At 39.2% G+C, this 27,886-nt stretch overlaps 1 protein-coding gene and 1 pseudogene across 2 annotated transcripts in view; both read left to right on the top strand.

The window, feature by feature from the left end:
• The window catches only part of FSIP1 (fibrous sheath interacting protein 1), a 199,896-nt gene that overhangs the window by 109,044 nt on the left and 62,966 nt on the right, over nucleotides 1-27,886 (top strand). The window lies entirely within an intron of this gene.
• On the top strand, nucleotides 11,181-11,312 carry LOC112856749 (U2 spliceosomal RNA; annotated as a pseudogene).

Raw genomic sequence — 27,886 nt, 5'->3', positions numbered from 1 at the left:
ATATAGATACAATAAAAAGAAAAGAAAGGAGAAAAAAGTAAATCACAAAAAAATTCTCGAGATGAGAATTCTTAGGATTTACTTTCTTAATGACTCTCCTATAGATCATACAACAGTGTTAGCTACGGTGATCATGTTGTACATTACATCCCATTATGTATCTTACAGCTGGAAGTTTGTACCTTTTGACCACCTTCCTTCAGTTTCCCCTCTCCACCCCCACCTCTGGTAACCACAAATCTGATCTCTTTTTCTTTTATTTTTTTAATTTTTTTTATTTTTTTTTTTTATTTTTGGGACAGAGAGAGACAGAGCATGAACGGGGGAGGGGCAGAGAGAGAGAGAGGGAGACACAGAATCGGAAACAGGCTCCAGGCTCTGAGCTATCAGCCCAGAGCCTGACGCGGGGCTCGAACTCACGGACCGCGAGATCGTGACCTGGCTGAAGTCGGACGCTTAACCGACTGCGCCACCCAGGCGCCCCTGATCTCTTTTTCTATGAGTTGGTTGTTATTGTTTTAGATTCTACGTGTGAGATCATACAATATTTGTCTTTCTCTGACTTATTTCTCTTAGCATAATGCCCTCAAAGTCCATCCATGTTGTTGCAAATGGTAGGATTTCCTCATTTTTTATGACTGAGTAATATTACATTAATATATAATATATATATACATATTCCAATGCATATCTATTCTATCAACTTATGTATACAACATACATTTATCCATTCATCCATTGACAGACACTTGGACACTTAGGTTGTTTCCATGTTTTGACTACTGTAAATATTGCTGCTATGAACATGGATTGCAGATATCTTTTTGAGTTAGTGTTTTCATTACTATATTCTCAGAAGTAGCATTGCTGGATCGTAAGATAGTGCCATTTTTAATGTTTTGAGATTCCTCCATACTGTTTTCCATAATGGCTTCACCAATTTATGATCCTACCAAGAGGGTACAGGAGTTCCCTTTCCTCCACATCCATACTAGCATTTATTATCTCTTGTCTTTTTGATGCTAGCCCTTCTAATAGGCTGAGGTAACTCCACTGTGGTCATTGTGGTTTGAATTTGCATTTCCCTAATGATCTGTGATGTTGAGCATCTTTTCATGTGCCTGTTGGCCTTATGTATATTTTCTTTGGAGAAATGTCTATTCTCCAAAATGCCCATTTTTATATGGGGTTATTTGGTGGTCTGATATTGAGTTGTATGAGTTCTTTGTATGTTTTGGATATCAGCCCCTTATCGGATATATGGCTTGCAAATGTTTTTTTTTTTTTCTCATTCTACAGATTGTCTTTTTATTTTGTTGATGATTGATCTCTTTTGCTGTGTGGAAGCTTTTTAGTCTGATGTAGTCCAACTTTTTTTTTTTATTCTGTTGCTTGTGCTTTTTAAGTATCATATTAAAAAAAATCGTTGCCAGGACCAATGAGAGTATTATAGAGTTTTGCTTCTGCATAGTCTTGAAGATACGCCAGTCAAATTTGAGGGACAAACTCAGTGTGCTTGAGATGCTTTGTAGGAAGGGACCATGGTTGCTCTGGATACCAGACGAATGGAATTTAGAGGGCAGAGGGTGGTAGTTCAGAGTCTGGCCATGGCACCAGCGTCACATAGGCCTGTGTCCAAGCCCTGGTAGCTGAGTGACTTCAGACAAGCTGCCTCTCCTCCATAAGCTGTCTTTCCTCCATAAGTACTCCATAAGTGCTTTAAAGTACTATTTTGAGTGAGTGAGAGATTATGTAAAGCACTTAGCACAGTGTCTGATATGTAATAAATGCTAAATAAATGTTAGCTGTTATATTATTTTGACTGATTGATGGCTGTTTATTTATTTAGTTATATTTTTTATTTAAATCCAAGTCAGTTAACATATGGTGTAATAATGATTTCAGGAATAGAATTTAGTGGATGGCTATTTATAGAGAAACCCTGAAGAATCATGGTGCAAACAAGATAGAGTTTATTTCTCTGCCACACGTGTGTCTAGATGGAAGGTCCAGGGCTGACTATCATTCTGTAGTTATCAGAGACCCAGGTTCTTTGTACCTTGATGCTCACCTGGTTTCCAGCCCCTGGTCTAAGATGCCTGCTGTTCCTGTCACCATCGCAACCATGTTCAAGCCAGGGGGAAGGTCATAACTCAGAATTTGCATATAGCTTCTATACTCACGACCGACTGGCCCAAACTTAGTTATATGGCCATTCCTAGCAGCAAGAGAGGCTGGGAAATGAGTCTTTAGTTGAGTGGCTATATGGCCAACTAAAAACACTGATACTATGTCAAAGTCTTTGAGAGGCAACTTGCGGTCCCTGTCACGGCAGCTACAGCACTGTCTCTGAGGGAAGGCAGGTGTCCTGCATATGTCCTCTTTAAGAACTGGCTCCTGCCCTGTTGTATGTGTATTTATCAAACACCCTTGTCAACTTGTCAACTGGTTTATATTTTGCTAATTCTTTGTCAACTTGTTTATGTTTTTATCTTTTGCTAATTCTTTGGGATAGTGATGTCAGATGTTTACTAGCTTTTCTATAAAGAACTGTTTCCTTTTATACTAAAATTACTTTTTTTATGCTTTAAGACTACCCTGATGATGTAAGGTTCTGGGCTTCATTCTTAAAATTTCCCCACTTCTCTGTTTGAAGAAGTACACTTCAGGGGCACCTGGGTGGTTCAGTCATTGAGCGTCTGACTTCGGCTCAGGTCATGATCTCATAGCTCATGAGTTCGAGCCCCACATCAGACTCTGTGCTGACAGCTCAGCCTGGAGCCTGCTTTAGATTCTGTGTCTCCCTCTCTCTGCCCCTCTCCCACTTGCTCTGTCTCTCTCTCAAAAATAAATGGAAATATTAAAAAACAGTAAAAAAAAAAAAAACAGAAGAAGTACATTTCATTCATTTATTTTTATTTTTATTTTTTTTTTAATTTTTTTCCAACGTTTTTATTTATTTTTAGGACAGAGAGAGACAGAGCATGAACGGGGGAGGGGCAGAGAGAGAGGGAGACACAGAATCGGAAACAGGCTCCAGGCTCTGAGCCATCAGCCCAAGGCCTGACGCGGGGCTCGAACTCCCGGACCGCGAGATCGTGACCTGGCTGAAGTCGGACGCTTAACCGACTGCGCCACCCAGGCGCCCCCATTTCATTCATTTAAATTAGTCTAGTACCTAGGGAGCTTGCTTAAGAGTTTTAGTCTTTCAGATTACTGTGGTATAGACTTCACTTACATGATTGTAAACATTCAGGTGGGTGCTGAAAGATTCAGAGCTGGAAAAGCCGAACATTTATTATGACAAATAATAGCTTTGGTACCTTGTGGCTATTACAAATATTAATGTTAAAATTTGTACCCGTGACAAATGGAAAATTATGTAGCCAGGGAAACACGTGTGATGACATTGTTGGGTTAATCCTTTTAATAGATTAATATTTCTTAGCACTGGCTAATCATTAAAATGCTTTAACATAAATATTCTTCTTGGTATCTCTGCTTTTCTTGTATATGGTGGTAAAGTAGCCTGTTCAACTGGGTTATCTTTGTACCAAGCTCTGTGTCATCTCAGATATAGAAGAGCTCTTATTAAAAAAATTTTTTTTTAACATTTTATTTTATTATTGAGAGACAGAGACAGAGTATGAGCATGAGAGAGGCAGAGAGGGGGAGACACAGAGTCTGAAGAAGGCTCCAGGCTCTGAGCTGTTAGTACACGGCCCCATGCGGGGCTCAAACCCACAAACTGTGAGCTCATGACCTGAGATGAAGTCAGACACTTAACTGACTGCGCCACCCAGGCGCCCCAGAAGAGCTCTTATTTTAAAATTAGATTTCATGGAGGCACCTGGATAGCTCAGTCTTGGTTTTGTCTCAGGTCATGATCTCACGTTTTGTGAGATCAGGCCCCATGTCAGGAGCAGAGCCTGCTTGGGATTCTCTCTCTCCCCCTCCCTCTGTGCCTCCCCTGCGCTCTCTCTCTCTCTCAAAATAAACTTAAAACAAAACAAAACAAAAAAAAAGGAAATTAGATTTCATGGTTGTCCCAACTGAATAGTAGCTGAGACTGACCAAAATTTGGGTGTTACTTGGGTTGGAGGTTCTTTTTTCCATATCAGTTTGGCGGGGGAACAGTTCAGAAAAATGTACAAGGCTGTGTGATATTTGTCCTGATCTGTTTGGTTTCTAAAGCTTGATTGAATATATTCAGGGGTCCTGGTTACTTAGTTTTTAGCCTACCTGGACTCCCAGGCTCTTGCAATAATTATACTGAACTCTTCTCCATCTTTCTTTCTTTCTTTCTTTCTTTCTTTCTTTCTTTCTTTCTTTCTTTCTTTCTTCTTTTTAAAATTTTTTTTTATTTTTTTTTAATTTTTGAGAAAGAGAGAGAGAGACAGAGACAGAGTATGAGTGGGGGAGGGGCAGAGAGAGGGAGACACAGAAGCTGAAGCAGGCTCCAGGCTCTGAGCTGTCAGCACAGAGCCTGACCCGGGGCTCAAACCCACAACCTGCAAGATCATGACCTGAGCCAAAGGTGGATGCCCAACCGACTGAACCACCCAGGTGCCCCTCTTTTCCATCTTTTTTAAAATCCAGTGTTGGCTGTCTGAGTGTAGAACCTCCTAAAATGTCATGAGAATCTACTGAGCTTGTTTTAACTAACAAGGAGAGAAACAGATTCAAAGACAGAGTAACCAGCCGAGGACGCCGGCTTAAGAAGGGACCTGCACATATGGATAGCCTAACACCCTTGCTTTTGAATTTTTCTGAGACCTTTATAAAAGTGGGCACGATTCCTAAATTAAAGAAAAAAAAAAAAAAAAAGACAACGACAACAGAACATATCCGAAGAATTAAAAAACCTAAAAGCATGTCAGTGAACTTAGTCTCCACTGTTTCATTTTAGCAGGCTTTGTGGCTTGGTATGGACAGAGGATAGAGGGAGGCCGACTCAGCCATGTGATTTCAGATTGCCTTCCTGTGGGGTTACAGCGTTTCCACTACATTTGTCCACGGTTCGCATATTGTCATTGACTTTAGGTAGCAATAACATAAAACACTATTAAAAGAGGAAAATCCCACACCCTTGATAAGACTTGGTAGCTGAATTTATATTTTTAGAAAGCAAAGCTTGGAAACAACTGTATTTATTCTTTTAAAAGATTTTCGAGCATCTGTTATCATTACTCTAAATATGAATTCTTCTATATTTCAAACAAAGCATTCACTGATATTTACCTTTCCAATGAGATATTTTATGTGTGTGACTATTTTTAAAGCATGTGCTCATTTGGGTGGAGCTGCTCTTGTGGTGTTTAACCTGTATTTACATATTTTCCTCTTCCTTATGAATGTCTTGTTTCTGACTTTTTAAGACTAAATCCCTAATGCTTCATTTTGGTGATTATTGGATAGCTTACAGATAGAACACACACAAGAAAGAGTGTGTTTATTATTAGCTAAATTATTTATTTTTCATTTACTAAGTATAACTTTAGTTACTTTTGTAAGTTTTTAAATATATGGACTGCTAAGTTGTATTTATTAGCAAGATGTGTTAACTACTTTTAGCATTTTGGTGTATTCTCTTTCTACAAGTTCTTTTTCTGTATATACAAGTATACCCATGCATACCTTTGCAATAAATTAGAATCTAGGTGTATATAGATATATATACACATTATTTAGGTTGTACATATAGTGTTATCTTATGAAAATACCCCTTGTCAATAATTACACTTTGTGAATATGCTTTTAAATAACTACCTGATACTATATTACATTGTGTGATACACCACATTTTACCAATTTCCTTGTTGTTGGACACTTAGATTTTGTGTTACTAGAAAGAATGTTGTGACAAACATTCTTATATATTTCTCTTTCTGTCTTTGATAATTTCCTTAGGATGAATTCCTAGGAGTAGAATTACTGGTCTGAAGGAGTGTGAAAAAATTTTAAAGGTTCTTGATACATAATGCCAAGTTCATTCACCCAGTCAAAAATGTTTCCCTAAGCACCATGGATATAGCAAGGAAGAAGACAGTCCTTGCTCTCAATTCATAGTCTAGTTGGGGGAGAGATATATGTATGATTAAACTCAGGTTCATGCTTTACAGAAAGGCTGTGTTAATTTGCATGTCACTGACATTGTCAATGTATGCAAGAAGTTTTGGAATGTGTATATGTGTTCTTTGGAATTAGGGTGTCATAGAATACTTTATAGGAAATAAAAGTATTTGTGTTTTGGTTACTGCATATCATGAATCACATACCAAATAACTTTTGACATTATCGATTTAGAAAACCTAACCCATTTCAATATCCCCATTTCTGTCACAAAGCATTGATCTACATTTGTAGAGTATTCTCATTTCCGTACTTTTATGGGGGCTTTCCTACTGTATTCTCCCAGTCTCTTGATACTTTCTGCCACTGACGAATAGCACACCACTCTGACACATGGAAGGGTTGATAAAAAATACTAAATGCACAGTGCTTAAAACTATCTTATCAGTATTCTGTTTTCCTTTTCAAAGGAGAAAGACCCTTATTTTATGTACAGTCTTTATAAGTGTGGATAAGGCATATAAGAGTGGAACCTAAATATCTATGGTAATAACAACTCATGGTAATGCTATTACATTTAATTTGCAGATTCTCCAATACCTATTAAGCACTGGTTTAATATTCAGGACACAAATAGCAGTTTTCAGGACAGCAGGTTAATCTGTTGTATTCATATAGCTAATATATTACATATCTGGCAATGAAAAGCAATTATTTGTCATCAGAACAGACTAATGACATTAAGGTGCGTAAAAAAAAAGAAAAGAAAAGAAAAGAAAAAAAGCCCACATTTTTAGTCTGCCTGAAAGTTAGTGGGAGGGCGAATGTGGCTTTCATGGAGCACTGAGCTGCATTTTTATGTCCAGAACGCTCAGTCCTTGGGAATAATTATTCTATTCACTGCTCGATAGGTTTCCCACATGTGAAAGCTGCCAAGCTTCTCTGGCTTCTAATTTAGGAGCTAAAAAGATTTCCTTACCGGACTTAAAAGTGATCTTTAGGCAAATGTATGGCCTTCCCTCTTCACTCAAAACTGGCTACAGATAGGCACTGTATATACAAGTAGCCTTGCCAAGTATGGCGAGATAAATTATGTGACCGAGCTGTTTTGCAAAACATGCCTTTTCACAATAAAATACCATATTTTTCTGGTTTACTCAAGTTATTAGTATGATCTCCATACTCAAATGAGCAAGCCAACTATGCCTAATAAGTGATGAGAGATGGTGTAATGTCTGCCACTGTATACTTTCCGTTTTATCCATTTGTGTTTCATTTGATTTTGATGAAGTGTACGATTTTTTAATTTACCAAATGAAATAAATGGAGTGGTTTGCATATTATGCCATGGGAATTCTGAAGACTTGTATGTCTAGGATGAGTTTTAAAATTTTTTTTTTTCAACGTTTATTTATTTTTGGGACAGAGAGAGACAGAGCATGAACGGGCGAGGGGCAGAGAGAGAGGGAGACACAGAATCGGAAACAGGCTCCAGGCTCTGAGCCATCAGCCCAGAGCCCGACGCGGGGCTCGAACTCACGGACCGCGAGATCGTGACCTGGCTGAAGTTGGACGCTTAACCGACTGCGCCACCCAGCGCCCCTAGGATGAGTTTTTAGAGAGGTAGAGGTTTCAGTTTGTGGACGTGGAAAAATGTGGATGCCTGGTTCAATACATCCTTGAATTTTATATTTGATAGAAGGGTATCATAGCATTGGTAATTTTTTGGCGCTGAATTCTTCAGTCAGTATCACGTTGCCAAGGTCTATCTATATTTTTGCGTGCATCAATGGTGCACTCTTTTTGCAGGCAACGTACTATTCCATAGTGGGAATATACCTAAATTGATTTACATATTTTCTTGTATATAGACATGTGGGTTATTTCCAGCCTTTTGTTATTGTGAATGCTGTTGCCGTGGACGTTCTTGTATGTGTTGTGTGTTTTACATGTGTAAGAGTTCCTCTGGTTTCTACTTTGGAGTAGAATTGACGGGTCATAGAGTGTCTGAATGTTCAGTTTTATAAGATAATGCAATCCTGTCTTCCAAAGCAGTTGTACCTAAGTTTACATTCCTACCAGAAACACTTTGGAAGTCTTGTCCATATTCTCTTTAAACACTTGATGCTTTCGGACTTCTGAATGTTGCTAATTATGTGGGTTTAGAAGGGTCTTCATTTGTATTTTGCTGATCACTAACGAGGTTAAATATTTATTCAATACTTATTGCCACATGTATTCCTTCTTTTAAAAAAGGCCTGTTCATGTTTTTGGCCTAGTTTTAAAAATCGCATTGATTCAGCTTTTCTTATTAGTATAGGAATTTTTTAAAAAATATATGTTCTTGATACTAATCCTCTGGAAACTTTATGGATAGGAGATATCCTCTCCTGGTTTGCAACTTCTTCCACTTTTTCTAGGGTACCTTTTAACGATTGGATGTCCTTGCTTTTTAACAGAGTCAAATTCATGAATATTTTATAATGAACTCCTTTAAATTTTTTTTTTCAACGTTTATTTATTTTTGGGACAGAGAGAGACAGAGCATGAACGGGGGAGGGGCAGAGAGAGAGGGAGACACAGAATCGGAAACAGGCTCCAGGCTCTGAGCCATCAGCCCAGAGCCTGACGCGGGGCTCGAACTCACGGACTGCGAGATCGTGACCTGGCTGAAGTCGGACGCTTAACCGACTGCGCCACCCAGGCGCCCCTATAATGAACTCTTTTAAAGAAAACCTTCCCTGTCAAGATCAGAAGGAATTAGAAAATATACTCCTCACTAAAATTTTTATACTTTTGCTTCCAGTATCTTAAGTTCTGATCCATCTGGAATTAGGTTTTATATGATGTGAAATAAAGGTTCAGTTTTCATTTTTATCATATAATTCACCACCTCTGTCATATATTAAGGTCATATATGTGCTTGGGATTTTTTCTGAGCTTTCTTCTGTTCCATGCGTCAGTACGTCTATCCCTGCCCTGAGTCATAGTCAGTCAGCTTTGTAAGTGGTCCTAATATCTGATAGTGCACAGCTCCCCTCCTGGCTCTTCTTTTTCAGGAAGACTTGCCTTTTCTTTGCTTCTCTGTGTGAACTTACAAATCAGCTTCTTAAGTTCCATAAACAATTCTCTTAGGATTTTGATTAGCATTGTATTGAATTTTTAGATGAATTTGGAAAGAATGTCATCTTTATGATATTAGGTGTTCCTTAGGAACCTGATATATCTCTCAATTTATTTCGGTATTCTTTAGTGTCTTTTAATAAAGTGTAAATATTCACATGTTTGAATCTTGCATCTTTTTTTTTTTTTTTAATGTTTATTCATTTCTGAGAGACAGAGAGACAGGGTCTGAGTGGGGGAGGGGCAGAGAGAGGGAGACTCAGAATCTGAAGCAGGCTTCCAGGCTCTGTGCTGTCAGCATACAGCCTGACGGGGGACTTGAACCCACGAACTATGAGATCATGACCTGGGCCGAACTCAGATGCTTAACCGAGTGAGCCACCCGGGTGCCCCGAATCTTCCATCTATTTAAAAAAATATTTATTCCTAGTTGCTTGATATTTTTAATGCGATTATACATCATGTCTTGTAAATCATGTATTCTAGCTGCTTATTCCTGGTGTATAGAAATGTGATTGGTTTTTGTATATGGATCTTATATCCAGCTATCTTGCTAAACTCTCTTTTTAAAACATTTTTATTTTAAATGTTATTTTACATTTAAAATTTAAAATTTATTTTAAATTTTATTTTAAAATGTTTATTTATTTTTGAGAGAGACAGAGTGTGAGCTGGGGAGGGGCAGAGGGAGAGGGAGACAGAATCTGAAGCAAGTTCCATGCTCTGAGCTGTCAGCACAGAGCCTGATGTGGGGCTCAGACTCACAGACCATGAGATCATGACCTGAGCTGAAGTCCGACGGTTAATCGACTGAGCTCCCAGGTGCCCCTCTTTTTAAAAAAATAATAACTTATTTGTGGATTCTTTTGGGCTTTCTATGTGTATAATCATCATTGACGTTTTTATTTTCTTCTTTTCCATTATTTTTGCCTTTTTTTCCTGGTACTGTTAAGAACTTCATGACAATGTTGAATAGAACTGATGATAATGGGCGTTCTTTTCTTGTTGTTCTTCTTTTTTTTTTAAATGTTTGTTTATATCTGAGAGTGAGAGAGAGAGACAGAGCGGGAGTGGGGGAGGGGCAGAGAGAGAGATGGAGACAGAATCTTAAGCAGGCTCCAGGCTCTGAGCAGTCAGTGCAGAGCCAGACACGGGGCTCAAACTCATGAGCCATGAAATCATGACCTGAGCCAAAGGCGGATGCTTAACTGACTGAGCCACCCAGGTGTCCCCATTGTTTTCTTGTTCTTGATTTTAAAGGCCATACTTCTAATGTTTTCCAATTAAGTGTGATGTTTGTTACAGATTAAAAAAAAAAAAATACACCAGGTTAAGGATATTTCCTTCTCTATTCCTAATTACTGTTTTTATCAAGAATTTGCATCAAATTTTATCAAATGCTTTTCTGAATCTACTGATATATCTTTTTTCCCTCATTTAAACTTCTAATATGTTAAATTAAAAATTCTAAAACTATATAAATATTCGTTTCAGATATACATGCACAGGGTAAACTATGTATTAAAAAAATAGTCAGAGGTGTCTGTGTGGCTCAGTTGGTTAAGCGTCCAACTCTTGGTTTTGGCTCAGGTCATGATCTCATGGTTTCACGCAATTGAGCCCTGCACTGACAGCCTGGAGCCTGCTTGGGGTTCTCTCTTTCCCCGCTCTCTCTGCCCCTCCCCCCCCCCAAAATATGTAAATCTACTTAAAACAAAACAAAACAAAAAGCAGTCAATGTTAAGTACATGATTCAGGATAACAGTTAACACAGGTGGGTAGGGAGAAGCACTTGGGAGACATCAGTTGTTGCTAATGTTCCAGCTCCCATGTCAGGTGGTGAGTTTATGACCATACAGTATAGTATCTAAAGCATGCAAATATATGCATAAAAACACAAATGATTAAATACGAAAGCTGATCATGCATAGACCATTAAGGAAAGATAAGCCTATGTGTTATGAACTAAGAATTATGATTAATCCATCACTTCTCGGCCTTTTGGCTAGGATCAAGTGAAGAATTATGATTAATCCAATTGTATGATTTAAAAAAATAAGTTCTTATTTGTCTATATCAGACTGTATTGCATTTATTCCTGGGTTGGCAAAAAGTCTTCTTCAAGTGCTGCATTTTTCACTGCTACTGGTTAAGTTCCTCCTCTTTAGGTACCTTTTGGCTGTTTGTGGTTGTGAGATTTAGTATCACGGCTCACATGTGCTTTAGGGTCTGCACATCCTAAGAGTGAAAAGTTCTGTGATTATCCTGTGCTCTCAATTGTTTAGTCCCCACATTGCAAGATGATTAAATGGCCCTCGTTCTAGGTTGACACTTTGTGTGGAATGCTCTGCAGTGTATAGAGAGCCTGACCCTTTCTTTTGGTTACTTAGACCACACACTTCTGTAATGAACATGCCATGAATTTCTATCCCACCCATCCTAACCATCTCATCCTATCATGTAGGGCTGGGGCATGAGGTTTGTAGCTTTTGGGGAGGACACTCGGAATGTATTTTAGTGGTTACGGACATTTGGAATGAAACAGAGTTGGATTTGAATCTTGGCTCTTCTTTTTACCAGCTGTGTGGTCTTTAGAAATTTGAATAACCGCTCTGAGCATCAGTAATCCAAAAAATTTGCCTGATATTTTTCTCCCAGGTTGTTGTGTTATAATGTTGTCGATTGTTATTACTATGATGATCATATCAGCATCATGTAGAATTAATTTTTGTATCTCCATGCAGCTGGATGAAGTTTCAAGCTACTGACCTGGATTTTCCCTTGAGTGTGCTTAGAGGCACCAGTCGTTTTATTTCCTAAGTTCTGAAAAGAGGCCTAGTGCCAAAATACCCTTACCTTCCTTTTCAGCCAGTGCTTTTTCTCTTCTGTCGATTAATGGGGGGAGGGGAGAGGCGGGCAGTCATGTCATTCACAGCCAGGCCCTTTCTAAGCAGATACAAGTGTTTGGACTGATCTCAATGCTGAGAACAGTATTAACAGTGATCACCCGAGTACCGAGCACCCCCACAGCAGCTACCGTACTGAATGCCGGACCCTCAGAATCTCCCTAGGTTCCAGTCCAATTTCCTAAAGCAGATTTTTAAAAACATTTATTTATTGAAGGAGAGAGTGCAAATGGGGGAGGGGCAGAGAGAATGAGGGGCAGGGCAGAGGATCCCAAGCAGACTTCTAGCTGACAGCAGGGAGCCCCATACGAGATGCTAGGAGAGCCAGATGGGGGTTCAAACTAATGAGCTGTGAGATCATGACCTGAGCTGGACTTGGATGCTCAATCGACTGAGCCACCCAGGCAACCTTTCCAAAGCAGATCTTTGATCTTCATCTTCACACCAGGAAGTCGGGGGCTTAGAGAGATTCAATAACTAGCCCAGTGTCACACCATTAGTAACTGGCAAAACCAGGAGGCACCCCCTGGTCTCTGTGACCAAAACCTACATTCGCAGCCACTTCCTATGCAGACGCGATTGCCTGGACAGTGTTTACATGTCCCTAATTTTTTGGATTTCGGACTTGGAAGTATGTGGAGCCCAGAACTCAGTGGGACCTGGGTGGTTGAATCGTTGGATTCTCTGTGCCTTTTGGGGAAGCCAGCTCCCTGCCCATGCGAGAGATGCTCTGGAAACTTTGGATGCTCTTTAGCCATTTTGAGAGAGAAAGCGAGGGAGGGAGTGGGAGAGAGAGAGAGAGAGAGGATCCCAAGCAGCCTCAGTGCTGTCTGTGCAGAGTCCATCTTGCGGCTCCATCTGGCAAACCGTGAGATCATGACCTGAGGCGAAGTCAAGAGTTGGACAGTCAACCCACTGAGCCCCCCAGGTGCCCCATTTTGGCCATTTTCTACTAAAAGTTGAATCTAAGATGATTCAGTGCTCCGATTGGTAGTTTCTAGAAATTTTCGCATTATTCACTTTGGGTGTGGAGTATTCAGATATGTGGCATTCATGACTATATTTTGGATTTTTAAGTCAGAAAACTAGAGCATTTATAAAAACCTTGGAAAATATCTGTAGTATGCTGAAATAAAGTGAGAACTTAGTAAAAATATGCATTAATGCAGGAATCCACTGCCCTCACACTAAGCACAAGAGATCTCTGTTGAACCTTGGGAAAAATAAACTTACTCCCTTGGCTTTTATGGGGGTGGCACTAAAATTTGGTAGCTGTGCCCAGGAGTGGGGTAGTGGCATAGAATGAAAACAGTCTGCAGGAGCCTTCAGGTTCTTTAAAACACAACCAACTTAAACATTAACATAGTCTTTAGAGAATGAATCCCGGATTCCCTAATCCCACACAGACAGTTGAGTTTTTGAAAAAGAGGTTCAACTTAAAAAGTTAGCTTATTCTCCTACTTACCAAGTATTTAATTAGACACAATTAACCAAAGGGTGAGAGAATAAAATTTTCTGTTTAAAATTCTTTCCTTCTTCAGCACACCCCCAAAATGACACAAGTTTGAGGAAGAATTGTTAAATTTTAGTTTTTGCCCTTGTGCTAGTTCCCTATTTTGATCCAGTTAATATTAAAATGCTCACAAAGCAATTATCATTCATCTTTCAACCTGATGAACAGATTTTCATCGCAGATGAAGTCTGCCCTGTAAATGATTAAACATTAATGAAAACAAGAATCAACCTGACTTGTTTCAACACCTCCATTTCTCTGCGGGAGGTGACATTTTTCTGCCCGTTTGTCCAAGTGCTGCTTTTGCAGCCTCCCTCTTGCTCAAGTAGCGTGTATTTGGCTTTCTGTTGAATTCAGTCGAGAGTATGACTGAGCTTGAAAATGAAAAACAGTATCCTACTTCTCAGATTCTGTTTGTAAGGATGTGGCAGAGTGCTTACAATACATTTGGAAGCTTGTGACTCCCGAGAATTTCTCTGGCACTGCTCAGCATTCAGTATTTACAGTGTATTTAATTTATTGGTAGCATTGAATAACATGCAGGGTAAAATGGCAGCCCTGTTAGGCTTTCCATTTGAACAGCCTTACTAGGATAGCAGCTGACCAAACGCTGACAGCTCTTTCTGCCCATAAAAGAAGTTGGGTTCAGCATTCCAGCTGAACCAATTGACCAATTGACCTTTCTTCAGTCTTCTTTTGTACACCCTTAGGAGAGGAACCATCCCCACTCTTTAGTTTATATCTGCTATATGGTTCCTTAATTTATTCCTCATATATGGGAGTACATTTCTTTCCGTGTTCACGTGTGGGGCTTTTGGGCCAAATTTGTTTCCTGCGTTTCTGTTTCTGTTTACCAAACAAAGTAGTCACTACTGGAACAGATTTACTCACTCAAACATCGACTGGCACATAAGTGCTCAGTAAACAGTGTTTGAATGAAGAAATTCCGGGCAGTGAATATGGGGACTTTTGGCCTCTCTGCATATCTGATTAAGTGGTCATGTATTTACAGATTTGATTTCCTTTCATATCACTGCTATCTATGTAATGTTTTAAGAATTTCCTTTACCTGGATAGTTTAAAATTCCAGCATTTATTTTTTTTTTTAATTTTTTTTTTCAACGTTTATTTATTTTTGGGACAGAGAGAGACAGAGCATGAACGGGGGAGGGGCAGAGAGAGAGGGAGACACAGAATCGGAAACAGGCTCCAGGCTCTGAGCCATCAGCCCAGAGCCTGACGCGGGGCTCGAACTCACGGACTGCGAGATCGTGACCTGGCTGGAGTCGGACGCTTAACCGACTGTGCCACCCAGGCGCCCCTAAAATTCCAGCATTTAAATATTACCTCCAGATTTAGATAAAGGTAAAATTGTAGCATTGGCTATAAGCAAGCAGGGAAATCTATTAATTTCCAGTTTCCAGGAAGGTTGGAGGAAAAGACTTTCTTAGAATGAGCATGATTGTACTCTGACAGGACCACTGAAATTAAATGGCTCGAACTGCGTAACACCTGGGCAGTCACGCATAAGTGCATCTTCTTTCTCTTATCGATTTTATGTATTGTGCTTTGCTGGCAAAAATGCTGATTGTTTTATTCACTGATGTCAAACAGCTATAGAACCAGCTTTGTGTTGTGCATTGAAAACCAGACTGAAGAATATCACATTTTCTGGTTATTGTATTTGTTTTCGTATTCTTTTAATTGCACGTGCACATATAACAGTAACCTATTGACGGTATGAATTCCCGTTTTCTATTTCGGAATTGATCTCGCAAGAGACAGTTGAAAGTTTGTGCTCTGTAAGTAGAGAATGATAAGTCCTTTGACTAACAACCTGAAATAATCTATTATCATGAGAATACGTGCTTTATTGCTTTTTTTTTTTTGATGTATACGTTTTTGATTTGATATGATATGTGATATGAAGGGAAATGTTCCCCGTAAACTCCTAAGTGTAAGAGTTGGGTTTGCAGAGAGGCCGTAAGTTCCCTTCTGTTTTGGTTACAGCAGGAATATCATCTATTTTTAACACAGTCGCTCTCTGCCATACAGTGTGGTGACACGGCAGTGCCATCGCACGACACTGTCATTTTACTAGAAATGCCGCTTTAATTTTATCCTTTTATTTTTAGCTTCATAACTTCCTCACAAAGCTATCTGGAATAAAGAGTCAAATGTTCTAGCATGACATTTACGTTCACTTGAGATTTTTCAAAAGCATCCACCAGGACTTGATTTGCTTAAAACGTGAAATAAAAATATACCTCTGTTAATTAAGAGAACAACTTCAAATCCAGTTACTCCACAGTAACCTGAGTTCTTGGCATTTCAAATATGCAGTTAAGTTTTATGTTGACCCAGTTAATGTTCCCAAAGTCAATGGAGTGAGGCAACTTGGATTCTCTAGAATCGGGTGTGGAGATGGAATTTGGGGTGCCAGATGGTTACTAGGAATTGCCACCTATAAAAGGGAAGGGGGTGCAGGGAAGGTTTAGGTAGAGGGAGGCTGATGTCGGCTGATGTTGGCTCAAGTGACCGGCCTTGCCCGGTCACCAAAGGCAGGCCAACCTGGAGAACCTGTGATCTCCAGCAAGAGGCTCTCGGCTGCTGAGGCCCATGGAAGAGCCCCCTGCTGGAGACTGTCTGCTGACCACACTCACCACAGCTGGGCAGAAAGTCTTTCTTGACGTGAGGGACTGAGCTCCACCACATGGGACTCTTATAACTATTATTAACAACAGTACATAGATTTTATATAGTCATAACGTTGTCTTCATCTGATCAGTGAAAAATGGAGGCCAAACAATTTGCTTAAGATCTTGTGGTTAATTCAGAGCAGAGCTAGGAAGACTAACTTATATGTCCTATTCTCTTAGCCTTTGGTAAACTGACATCATGCTGTGATGGCTGTATTATTCTTTCATAAATAATTTTTTTAAATGTTTATTTAGTTTTGAGACAGAGACAGAGCGTGAACAGGGGAGGGGCAGAGAGAGAGGGAGACACAGAATCGGAAACCGGCTCCAGGCTCCGAGCTGATGGCACAGAGCCCGACGCGGGGCTTGAACCCACGAACCGTGAGATCGTGACTTGAGCCGAAGTCGGACGCCCAACCGACTGAGCCACCCAGACGCCCCATGGCTGTATTATTCTTAATGGGTGTCAGTGTATGTGAAGAAAAAGTGAGCTGCAGGTATGGTAGGACTCCAGAACTGGTATGGCCAACAAGAAGGGGCACAGGTTTTAGATTCCAGCTGGCTTGGCCTTCCGGTCTGTGTTCTGTCTGGCTCTGTGACAGGCAAGTCTCTCATTCATTCTGACCTTCAGTGTTCTGGTCAGTCAGTCAATAAAAGGAATGAAGCTGATTTGTTGACCGAACAGGGTAGATGGAAGCACATAATACACTGGTGTTCATAGCAGGAAACACCGTGCTAATTTTCACGCTAATTTTCTTAAATGTCAAAACCAAGTCAACCTGTAAAATGTCAGTAGAGAAATGAAGATTCGAACTTGAAGACAGGGAGAACTTTTCTCCCTCATATTTTTCTTTCATATTTCCCCCATACCTGTGGTGTTAATATATTAGGAAATGAATTGACAGACTTTTCTGAAGAACTTGCGTCTGCGGTGTGAGGCCATTCCAGACAGACACGGGAAGGGCTATTATTAAAAAAAAAGGAGAGGAAGGGGGCACCTGGGTGGCTCAGTCAGTTGAGCATCTGGCTTCTGCTCAGCTCATGATCTCACTGTTTGTGGGTTCGAGCCCCATGTCGGGCTCTGTGCTGACAGCTTGGAGCCTGGAACCTGCCCCGGATTCTGGTCTCCCTCTCTCTTGCCCCTCCCCTGCTCATGCTCTGTCTCTCTCTTTCTCTCTCTCAAAAATAAACATTAAAAAATTTGAAAAAAAAAAAAAAAGGAGAGGAAGAAGCACGGAGTGAAAAAGACAGATTAAATCAACAACTATTCATGGAATGCTTATTATGCAGAGCTTTTTTTGAATTTTAATGGTACAGCTCAATATAGAAGGTGAATGGAAGTACCAGATCTGAGCTCGTTAAAAACTGCCACTTCTCCCTTTTCCACTTCTACTAGCCTTTGGGTGTAGTCTCGGTTATTTTTCTAGGTTTACTGCCGTCGGCTGGTAACTATTTCCCACCTGTCTATGTTATATGTTAGGCTTACCTTCGGCCCATTCTTTATGGAAATTCAAGCCCATTATTTCCTACTTCCAATAACTTTCATAAAGGTCAAAATACTTGACATTGATGGTTGCCGGGAGCCCGCCAACCTCATCTCTCACTATTTACATTTCCAAACCCAAATCTTCCCCCTCTTTCTGCCTCACTAGGTCTCCCAATAGGCTTTGGCCCTTTTGCTTTGGGCCTTTGCCCATCCTGATTCCTAATCTGGTAGTGCTCTTTCTCTTTCCTTCTGGTTAACTGCCACTTGGTGTATATTTTTCTTCCTTTGGGAAGGCTTTTGCTGATCCCTGGACTAGACTGGGTCACCCTCTTACTTTCCTCTAATACTCCCCCTTAGGATTGATCACAGGAGGTAATTACTTGCTGTGTGCGTGTGACAGTCTTCTTTCCTATCAGATTTAGCTCCACATGGCCTCCGTACTAGTTCTGTTTTGGCTCCGCCAAGCTCAGTCCTGGCAGGGAGGGAGTCAATGAACCTTTTTGAATGAAGGACTTAGAAGGCTCACATAAGTCTCTCTTGTTCAGCCTGTGCTTCCTACCTCACTGTTTGGGCTCTCTAAGTTTACACGTAGGTCAGTGTAAATCCCCCTACATTAAGCTCCACATTTGCTACCACGAAGACTAAGAATGAAGCCTTTGCTCTGATGTCTCCAATTAAAAAAAAAAAAAAAATCCTTACCGTTTCTTAAACCTAGTATGTTTTCTTTTATTTTATTATTTTTATGTATATTTTAGTGCATGTCACTGTGTCAGGTTAAAAAATCATGGTACTTTGATTTATTTAAAAAATTATTTTCCTTACTCGAGCCATTGAATGATGAGAAATGAGATCTTCAAATATTATTATTCAAAACAATGTTTAAGGACTTGATTTGTGAGAGAGGGAGAATCAAGGCCTTCATCCACATCCTAGAAGCTTTGCTAATCTAATGTTTTTCCTCGGACCAAAAGCTCTTTTTACAGTGCCCGGTGTGTTATAAGTAAGAGCTCGAGGGGAGAGTGGAAATAGGTGGTTTGCTTACAACAAACAGCACATGTAAACGTTCTCGTAATAAGTGCATTTCTTGGCCATTTTATGCTGGTATGAGTTCAGGCTGGGCTACTTTAAAATGGACATCTTCTATTTTTATAGGAAACACATGGAATGTCTGGAATTCTTCTTAGAAAAAGGAATCCGTGCATCCTGCTGCGAAGCAGCCAAGTACTTGCTTTTTGTTAGTTGTGGTCTTAGACTTCAATTCTAAAGGCATCCTGAAAATCAGACATGATTGACTGAAGTTCAGTATTGCTTCTTCAACTGAAAATGAGAAGGACTATACATTTGATTTGAAAAATTTGAAAATTTGTGTTTCGTTCACTTTGGTAGGTAGTCTGTTCAACTGGCCATTTTGTCTTTGCGTTTTATTTTGAAACCATTTACTTTACAAAGCTTCCCAGGTGGATATTTATTTTCACTTTGAATAAATTAACACAATGGGTAATTTAACTTAAGCGTTGTGTCTTTGACATTTCAGTGGTTCCTGTATATGAATGGCAGGACTCGTGAACTGAAAAATAGTTGTGATTCTTCATGCAAATAACAATATTGAAATCATAATAAGAGTAACTTTATTTGGAAGCTTTCGTATCTTTTTTTTATCAATATTAAAACTACTTCTTGCAAATTGCAGGCTTACCGGTTTGCAGATAATGTTAGTCTGAGTCTTGGCCATGCTATTCTGCAATATATGTCAATGGTACCAGAAACGAGACTGGCTGAGTTTTTAGTCACACAGACATTGCTTTCTTTTCTTTTCTTTTCTTTTTTTTTCTTTTCTTTTCTTTTCTTTTCTTTTCTTTTCTTTTCTTTTCTTTTCTTTTCTTTTCTTTTCAGTACAGCCTATGATAGATCGATAGAGTTGATTATCAAAGTTGATTAAGGTAGAGTTTCTTCCTTCACTGTTTATTCTTTTCATGATTAACCAGAAGCTCCAAATTGCTGATACTTGATTTAATTTTTAAATCTACTGGTTAATAAATATGTGAGATTCTTCTAAGAGCATCCGTTTTCACATTTCACATTTCACAGAGTGGAACCTCTCTTGGGAAACACAAGAATTTAAGAAAAAAAGGGAATTCAGTGTTTTTCTTGCATAATCATGATCTTGTAGGAATCCACATGGAAAAGTAGCTATTGTATTGTGAGGGTTTTTTTTTTTTTTTTTTTTTTTTTTTAAGAGTGGCTTTTGTTTAGCCCTATGTGGTATGACCCAGGGGGGAAAAAATCTTGTTTGTTCTTATTAATCGCTCCCCCTTACATTTTTAGTATAATTAATTAATTAAAACTTTATTCTGCTTTTGTTAACAGACTAAAGTTATCGTCCACCTTCACAATAGCAAAAAACTTGAAATCTAAGGGTGTGGATTGGTGGACAATGAAAGGTCTTCTAGGTCTCGGTGAGATAAAGACTAGTTAATTGACTTCACCATGGTCTTAGTCTATGGCATTGGGGGAAAAACATTTTCAGTTTTCAGTGTTTTCATTACAGACTCAGATGATCTTTCCGGTAAATTAAGTGGTCCTTTACTTGTCAACTTTATGTCTAAATGACTTTTGTTGCAAATAAAGAAGAGTCTTTTTTTGTTGTTATTCATTAAACAGATATTTTAGTGTACACATTTCTTGTGAAAAAACAGGAGATGAGTTGGAACTTAACTCATAAAGGAGTTTTGGACTTTACCCCCAATATAGTTAAAGAAACTTATGAACTCATTCAGGCATGGATTTGGAATTCAACAAGTGGTAAATAATAAGGCACAGCCTCTCCTCTTAATATCTTGTTTTGTAGTTTTGGAATGACAGTCAAAATAAGGAAGAGTATATATTTTTAAAGTTCCTCCTGTGTTGTGGGAGGGATACAAATGTTCTACAGTGATTAATTTTCCCTGGATGTAGTGGGGATCATGCTACTTGGCTAGTGCTGGCGATAGGAGTGGCAGGAGAAGAGGATGTAATTTTCAACAAATATTCAAGGAATTTTTATGGCACACTTACTGCACTCTGTGTGTTGGAGAGCCAGTGTGAACAAGGCAATATCTCTGCTCTGATGGAACTTATATTTTAGGGAAAGGAAATAGTAGTATTTTTTAAGGTAGAGCGGAGGGAAGTTATTTCTGGATGTCTCTGTGCTTTCTCCCCTTGGACAAGTCAGTGATGCCTTCTGGAGGGTCAAGAGTACATGCGGAGGTGAGGGGCTTAGCTTTGATTGGAGGAGGAGCACCTCTCCCTGGCAATAGCAGAGAGAAAGGGAAAATGGGAATTGATGGAAGGGTTAGTAATCTGATGGTGGGACGTTCTTTTTTTTTTAATTTTAATTTAATTTTAATTTCTAAAATTTAAATTCAAGTTAGTTAAACATACAACGTAGTCTTGGTTTCAGGAGTAGAACCCAGTGATTCATCTCTTACATATGACACCCAGTGCTCATCCCAAAAAGTGCCCTCCTTAATGCCCGTCACCCATTTTACCCATCCCTCCACCCACCTCCCCTCCAGCAACCCTCAGTTTGTTCTTTGTATTTAAGAGTCTCTTATGGTTTGTGAGAGTGGGACTTTCCAAAGCTCTTCTCTGGAATCTAAAAAAACAAGAACACAAGACACCAAATGAATACACAAACAAAAAGCAAGAATCAGGTCTGTAGATACAGAAAACAAACTGATGGTTGCCAGAGGGGCGGGAGGGGAGGACGGGCACAATGGGTGAAGGGGAGTGGGAGATACAGGCTTCCAGTTTTAGAACGAATAAGTCTGGAGAGTCAAAGGCACAGTATAGGCAACACAGTCAATGGTACTCTAAAATAGCATAGCATGGTGATAGATGGTAGCCACGCTTGTGGTGAGCAGAGCATAACGAACAAACCTGTGGAATCACTGTGTTGCACACCCCAGACTAAGGTAACACATGTGCCAACTATACTCAAATAAAAAAAAGAAAAAAGAAAAAAGAGCTCTTACCTAAACGCTTTTGTTTTCCCAGCAAAATCGAGTGAGGTCATCAGCCAAGGTGAGGTTCACGTGTGTGTTGGAGTGGTGGAAGGAGAGAAGAGCAGGTGTGAAGAAGTTGGTTGAGACAGAGCCAGATTTCTGGGCCGTGTTGGGGTGAACGATCACGAATCTAAAATAAAGTAATTCTGCTTACTTTGATTTTTCTGTATGAATTGGCTACTACTATTTGGCGCCTTGGCTGCAGGTTGATGTTTGGGTTCATTCAGGACTGAAGTTTTGATGGACTACAAGTCAATTTGATGAATGGATGGATTATTGACCCATTTTATGTAGGTCTTATGAATACCAAATATTTTAAAAAATTCTTTAAGATGTGCCCATTTAGCCAAAATTATAACAGATTTCTTAATTCTAATTCTTTTTAAGCATCAAGACTTTTGCAAGTTGACATCAAAAAAATGTCACCCTTTTCCAATGACATGTCAATTCATTAGCCTGCTTTTAAATGAAATAAATTACATCAGGTAAGACCATTACTGCTGAATGATTTTTAGATTTTGAAGAATAATACAATTTTAGTAATACAAAAAATCTGTTTACTGCCGGGGCTGTCTCAATGTGAAGACCCTCTCCCCCAACTCTTGCGTGCTATTTCATGGTTGCACTCCTCTGCATTTATTTCTTTTAATAGTCCTTTAACGTTTTCAATTCCTAAAGCTTTTAGTTACCCTTAGGAATGGATCCAAAATCAGCGACAGAAATTAATAGACGTTACCTTTGAACAATACTTTGTTACATTCCATTGCACAATATCTATCTCCATAAAATTCTTTTCTTGCCAGTGAAGTACAGTTTAAATAGCACATAGGATCACCGGATAATGCCTGAAGAAACATTCTTAAAGCCTAGTTATCCCGTTAAGACTTTTGCCTATTTCCTTTTTATCTCCCCTTGGACAATGTTTTATCCTGGAAATTAATTCTGCAACCCCTTTTGTTTCATACCTTATTTTTCCAATACGTTGCACATTGTTACTTCTGCTCAAGTTACCTTCAATGAAAATGGTTTAGTCCATTTTCATTCCTAACCTTATATTATAAGGATGTATTATGAGTGTGCCAAGTCCAGTTCCTATTGTTTTGATTTGAATATAACTGCTGCTACCATAGAGACCTAAGTGTGAATTTTCATTACCTTCCCTTTCCTCTATATCAGAATTTAATTTGCACTGAGTATTGAATTGGATATATTTGTCCTAGGTAGGAGCACAAATAGACAAACTGACAGATATAGAGATTGTTTGTAGCTATTACAAATTAAATTTATATATCATATTCTATTCTCTGGGGAATCAGTTTCTTCTGTTGCGATATCAATTGTTTGTAGTGTATTTAGAAATTCAACGTGTTAGTGGACCTTTGGGTTTTGTTGAAGAAATATGTACAAGTGTTAGTGGGTGTCGTGCTGTGATCTACTTATTTTCAAGTGGGAAAGACTTGGATTCAGTTTAGTCACTATTACATGGTGTTTAGGGGATTTGAAAACCACAGAGTAGGCCTATAAGGAATCTTTATTTTACACATCATGAATCTTTCAAGTCTGGGGCAGAATTCATTTTATCAAAACATATTTTTAACACGAGAGCTTGCTTGAGTTCAGCAAGGATGTTTTCTAAGGTTATATTTTAAATATGTCATTTGTGTTTTTTTTGCTGGACAAGTTTTTCTTTGTCAGTGAGAAAATGGACAGGGTATGTGAGACAGTAATCTTTTGGCCGTATTTTGAGTCATAGTATCTTATTCTGTGCCATTAAGCAGATTTGTTTACATTTGCAACTAGCAAGGAATTGTTTTGCTTTTCTAAGTGCTGTTTAATAGTACTTGCATTTTATTGTCAATTAATGGACCTTTTTAAGAAAGTCAATTAATACAAAGCATTAATTGTACTATATTTTTCCTACCACTTAATGGATTTTTCTTAACCTTATATAGCCTATGCTGGATGTTAAGCTAATCATCCCCGTCTCACTGGGGAGATTGGTTTAATTTTCCAGTACTGGTCAGTGTAGAAAGCTGGAGAACACCTCACTGCTTCCAACTCATTATTCAGCTGCGAGTAGTATTGTGCAAATTAATTGGGAAGAGAGTTGTAGGACACGTGACCACATATCCTTAATTTCTGAAACATCTGTTATTGCAGAATATCTTACCTGCTAAGATCTCCTCCTTTTCCGGTAGATACTCATGACAATCCATCTCCTAAAGAACCTTTTAGATCCTGGGTTTTCAACTTTTCTAAATTTTGTATTTATAGCTCGTATTTTTTGGGCTTGATTTGCTTTATTCTAGGCATTTGACACATCTGAACTCCTGCTAACCCGTATAACTTTATTAAAATTTAAAACCTATACAACTTGCCTACATTTTTTGCTTGAGTACATTTGAATGATGATCTTCACTCCCTCCTCACACCCTTTCTTCCATCCCCTCTCCAGCCAGAAAGAGAGGTAAGCAGTTGAACATTAAAGAAACAGTCTTTTAGTGTTGTAGTTAACCTCATTTCTGAAGATGGGATACTAATTTTCTCCCAGGTAGCCCTATGACTCATTCATTTGGGTTGCAGTAGCTTTAAGGGGGTGATCTAATAATTTCCAAGACATCCTGGCCTGTCCAAGAGCATAACCTTTACAATGCTTATGCTGTATTAGAAGCTGTTAATGGAATGTGGGAGAGCAGGCTCCTGAATGGCTGATTAAATAATATTTTTATATCCTGAAGTACTGTTAAAAGCAGGCATCTCAGTGGAAAAAATGATTGATTTCCAGCTGGCAGAACTCTATTAGATACCACCTAAAAATTAATGTTGGTGGTTAGGAAGCTGTATCTCTTACAGAGTCAAATTTTCTCTGGCGTGTGACTTGAGGGAAAGACCAAGGTAGTAAGTTAATTAGTTCTGGCATCTGTAACCAAACCTATAGTGCTTTGAGTCTACCTTGTCTCATTTTAGCAGTTTGGGAAAAATGAATTTTGCCAATATTGCCTCCCCCCCCCCCCCCCAAAAAAAAGGCCACTTCGAAGCTTAAGGTGCATGAACACAGTGCTTGTGGAGTTAGAGTCTGATCTTTGTATCATTCAAATTTTTCTCAGAGTAATCATGTAATGAGATCCTAGTGTGAAAGATATCCAAGTAATAAGATTGTGTAAAAGAATATGTGATTGATTTAAGTGGGAAATTTTTTACATTAACTAAAGTCACCTCAGAAGAATCAAAATTTGTAGCAGAGTCTTAAGTTCCCAGTCACTTATTGTCTAAAAAAGGCCATCTCATCACTTGGATATAGCATCACTAGGGCTTTACCCCTGTACTATATATTGAAAGAGAGTTTGTAAAGAAAACTGGGAGGAAAAAAATCCCAAGGGGAATGTTTAGCTCCTTAGTGTTTTGAAAATCCCTAACCTACGTACCAACAATCTAGTATGGTTTTCACTAGAGAGGCCAATAGGTCTCCAGATGCTTCATTTAAAAAAAAAATTTTTTTTTAATGTTTATTTATTATTGAGGCAGAGAGACAGAGCAGAGCGGGGGAGGAGCACAGAGAGAGGGAGACACAGAATCTGAAGCAGGCTCCAGGCTCTGTGCTGACAGCACAGAACCTGGAGAGGGGTTTGAACTCACAGACCGCGAGGTCATGCCCTGCGCCGAAGTCGGATGCTTGACAGACCGAGCCACCCAGACACCCCAGATGCTTCATTTTCTTAATTATTGCTTTTGGATTAAAGTATCCACTTCTCACAGGAGAACTCACTGAGACTTAGGATGCAGCTGTTAAAAATTTATAGAAGACTTTTCTTAGGTCAAATAAATCAAATTTTATTCTAAGTTAAATACTCTTTTGTTTTAAGCCAGTTGGTTGTTACTGATGTAGTGTATCTTTTAAAGACTTTTATCAGCCATCTTTCATTTAGACGAGATCGTGTATTACTTTTACTAAAATATCCCAAAAGTTACTGTTTGCTAGAAGAAATCTGATTACAAGACTTACAATCAAGGAATCGGCTTAGAGTCAATCAAAACTATTATAACATCATAAATTACCCAATGGTTCCTTTCCTCTCACTCTCGCTCTCCCCCCACTTCTTTTTTCTTTTTTTTTTTTTTTTTAGTTTAATTTTTTTCAATGAGTTCAACTAATTTCTTAGGAGTCATTAAATTGGTCACAGTGAACTCTATTTGCACGATGGATGGGGCGAAGAAAATCGAAAAATTTCTGCTATTTACTGCATGCTTTCTTGGGTTGGGGAGCAGATGTTCTTTATCTCTCCCGAGCTCGGCAAAACTTAAGGACGTTTTGCCTGGCTCCTCAGTCTCTCTCCAGTTTTCCCTGAGGAGGCTGGGGCTGCAGTCGGACTGGCCAAAGCTGAGGACAACAGTGTGCTGGTTTTTACTTGGCCCTGGGCTGTCAAGGCAGAAATGTAGGCCCGTCCTTCTCTCTTTCCTCTCTTGATCCTGGGGCTGCCTGGTCAGTCTTGCCCTCGAGGTCGGTTGGGGGTTGGTGAATTTTCCCTTTCCCATAGATGGGTAGAGGTTCTATGGGGGTGGTGACGGGAGATGGGGTCAGGGGGTCCTACATTGACCTGTGTGTATCTCATGTTTTGAAATAATCTTTGGTCTTAGAGATACTGCGTATTCAGAACACAGTTCAGAATTACGATTACATTTTTGCTATTGTAAGAGGACCCGGGGACACTGAATTTTCTACCTTATGGGATTCCAATTTTGGAAGTAATCGTGCAGTAAAAACTTCAGAATCAGAAAGTTACAATGGTATATATACTGACAAAGCATTCACATTTATTCATGTAATGATTTTTGTTCATTACATACGAGGAAATAAACTGGCTATTCTGAGTAATGCTGAGTAAGGCTATTTCTGAGTAATGAACATCAGTATTCAAGTGTTTGTTTGGACTTACCAGTTCTTTTTTTTTTTTAAATTTTTTTTAATATTTATTTATTTTTGAGACAGAGACAGAGCATGAATGGGGGAGTGTCAGAGAGAGAGGGAGACACAGAATCCGAAACAGGCTCCAGGCTCTGAGCTGTCAGCAAAGAGCCCAACGCTGGGCTTGAACTCACAGACAGTGAGATCATGACCAGAGCTGAAGTCAGACGCTCAACCGACTGAGACACCCAGGTGCCCCTGGACTTGCCAGTTCTTTTGGGTATATACACAGAGAGTAATTTCTGGGGTTGTATGACAACTCTACGTTTAGTTTTTTGAGGAATCCATTGACTTTTAATATAACTTTTGAATAAGAAGTGGTTGAATATAAACAAGATTTTGGAATTAGATTATTTGGGGTGAGCTAAGTATTGCTATATCTAACTTAAAAGCTGATTATTTAAAAAAATGTTTTGAATGTTTATTTTTTAAGAAAGCCATGTTTGTTTTTTTAATGTTTATTCATTTTTTAAGAGAGAGAGAATGCGTGTGCAAGTCGGGGAGGGGCAGAGGGAGAGGGAGACCCAGAATCTGAAGCAGGCTCCAGGCTGTGTGCTGACAGCTCACTGGAACAGCTGACGCAGGGCTGGAACTCATAGACTGCGAGATCATGACCTGAGCTGACCTGAGCTGAAGTCAGATGCTTAACTGGCTGAGCCACCCAGGTGCTCCAATGTTTATTTATTTTTGAGAGAGAGACAGAGCCGGAGCATGAATGGGGGGGGGGGGGTGGGCAGAGAAAGAGAGAAACACAGAACCTGGAGTAGGCTCCAAGCTCTGAGCTGTCAGCACAGAGACTAACATGGGGCTCGAACTCACAGACTGCGAGATCATAACCTCAGCCAAAGGTGGATGCTTAACTGATTGAGCCACTGAGGTGCCCCTAAAAGCTTATTTTAATGCAATATACCTATTTTGCAATCACAGATAATTTGGGGAGATTTGTTTGTTTGTATAAATTATATTGATTAAAGGAATAGATGCCATGTCTGCTGAGGCTGAAAGAAGAATCAAATTTCCTAGTAGAATATTGGTTAATTTACATTGATCCTTAATATTTCATTACCTAAAATGGTATTCC

The sequence above is a fragment of the Puma concolor genome, chromosome B3, assembly GCF_028749965.1.
Source record: "Puma concolor isolate L17-30 chromosome B3, mPumCon1.1.hap2, whole genome shotgun sequence".
Lineage (NCBI taxonomy): Eukaryota > Metazoa > Chordata > Mammalia > Carnivora > Felidae > Puma > Puma concolor.
This window is presented reverse-complemented; position numbering and strand designations above follow the sequence as displayed.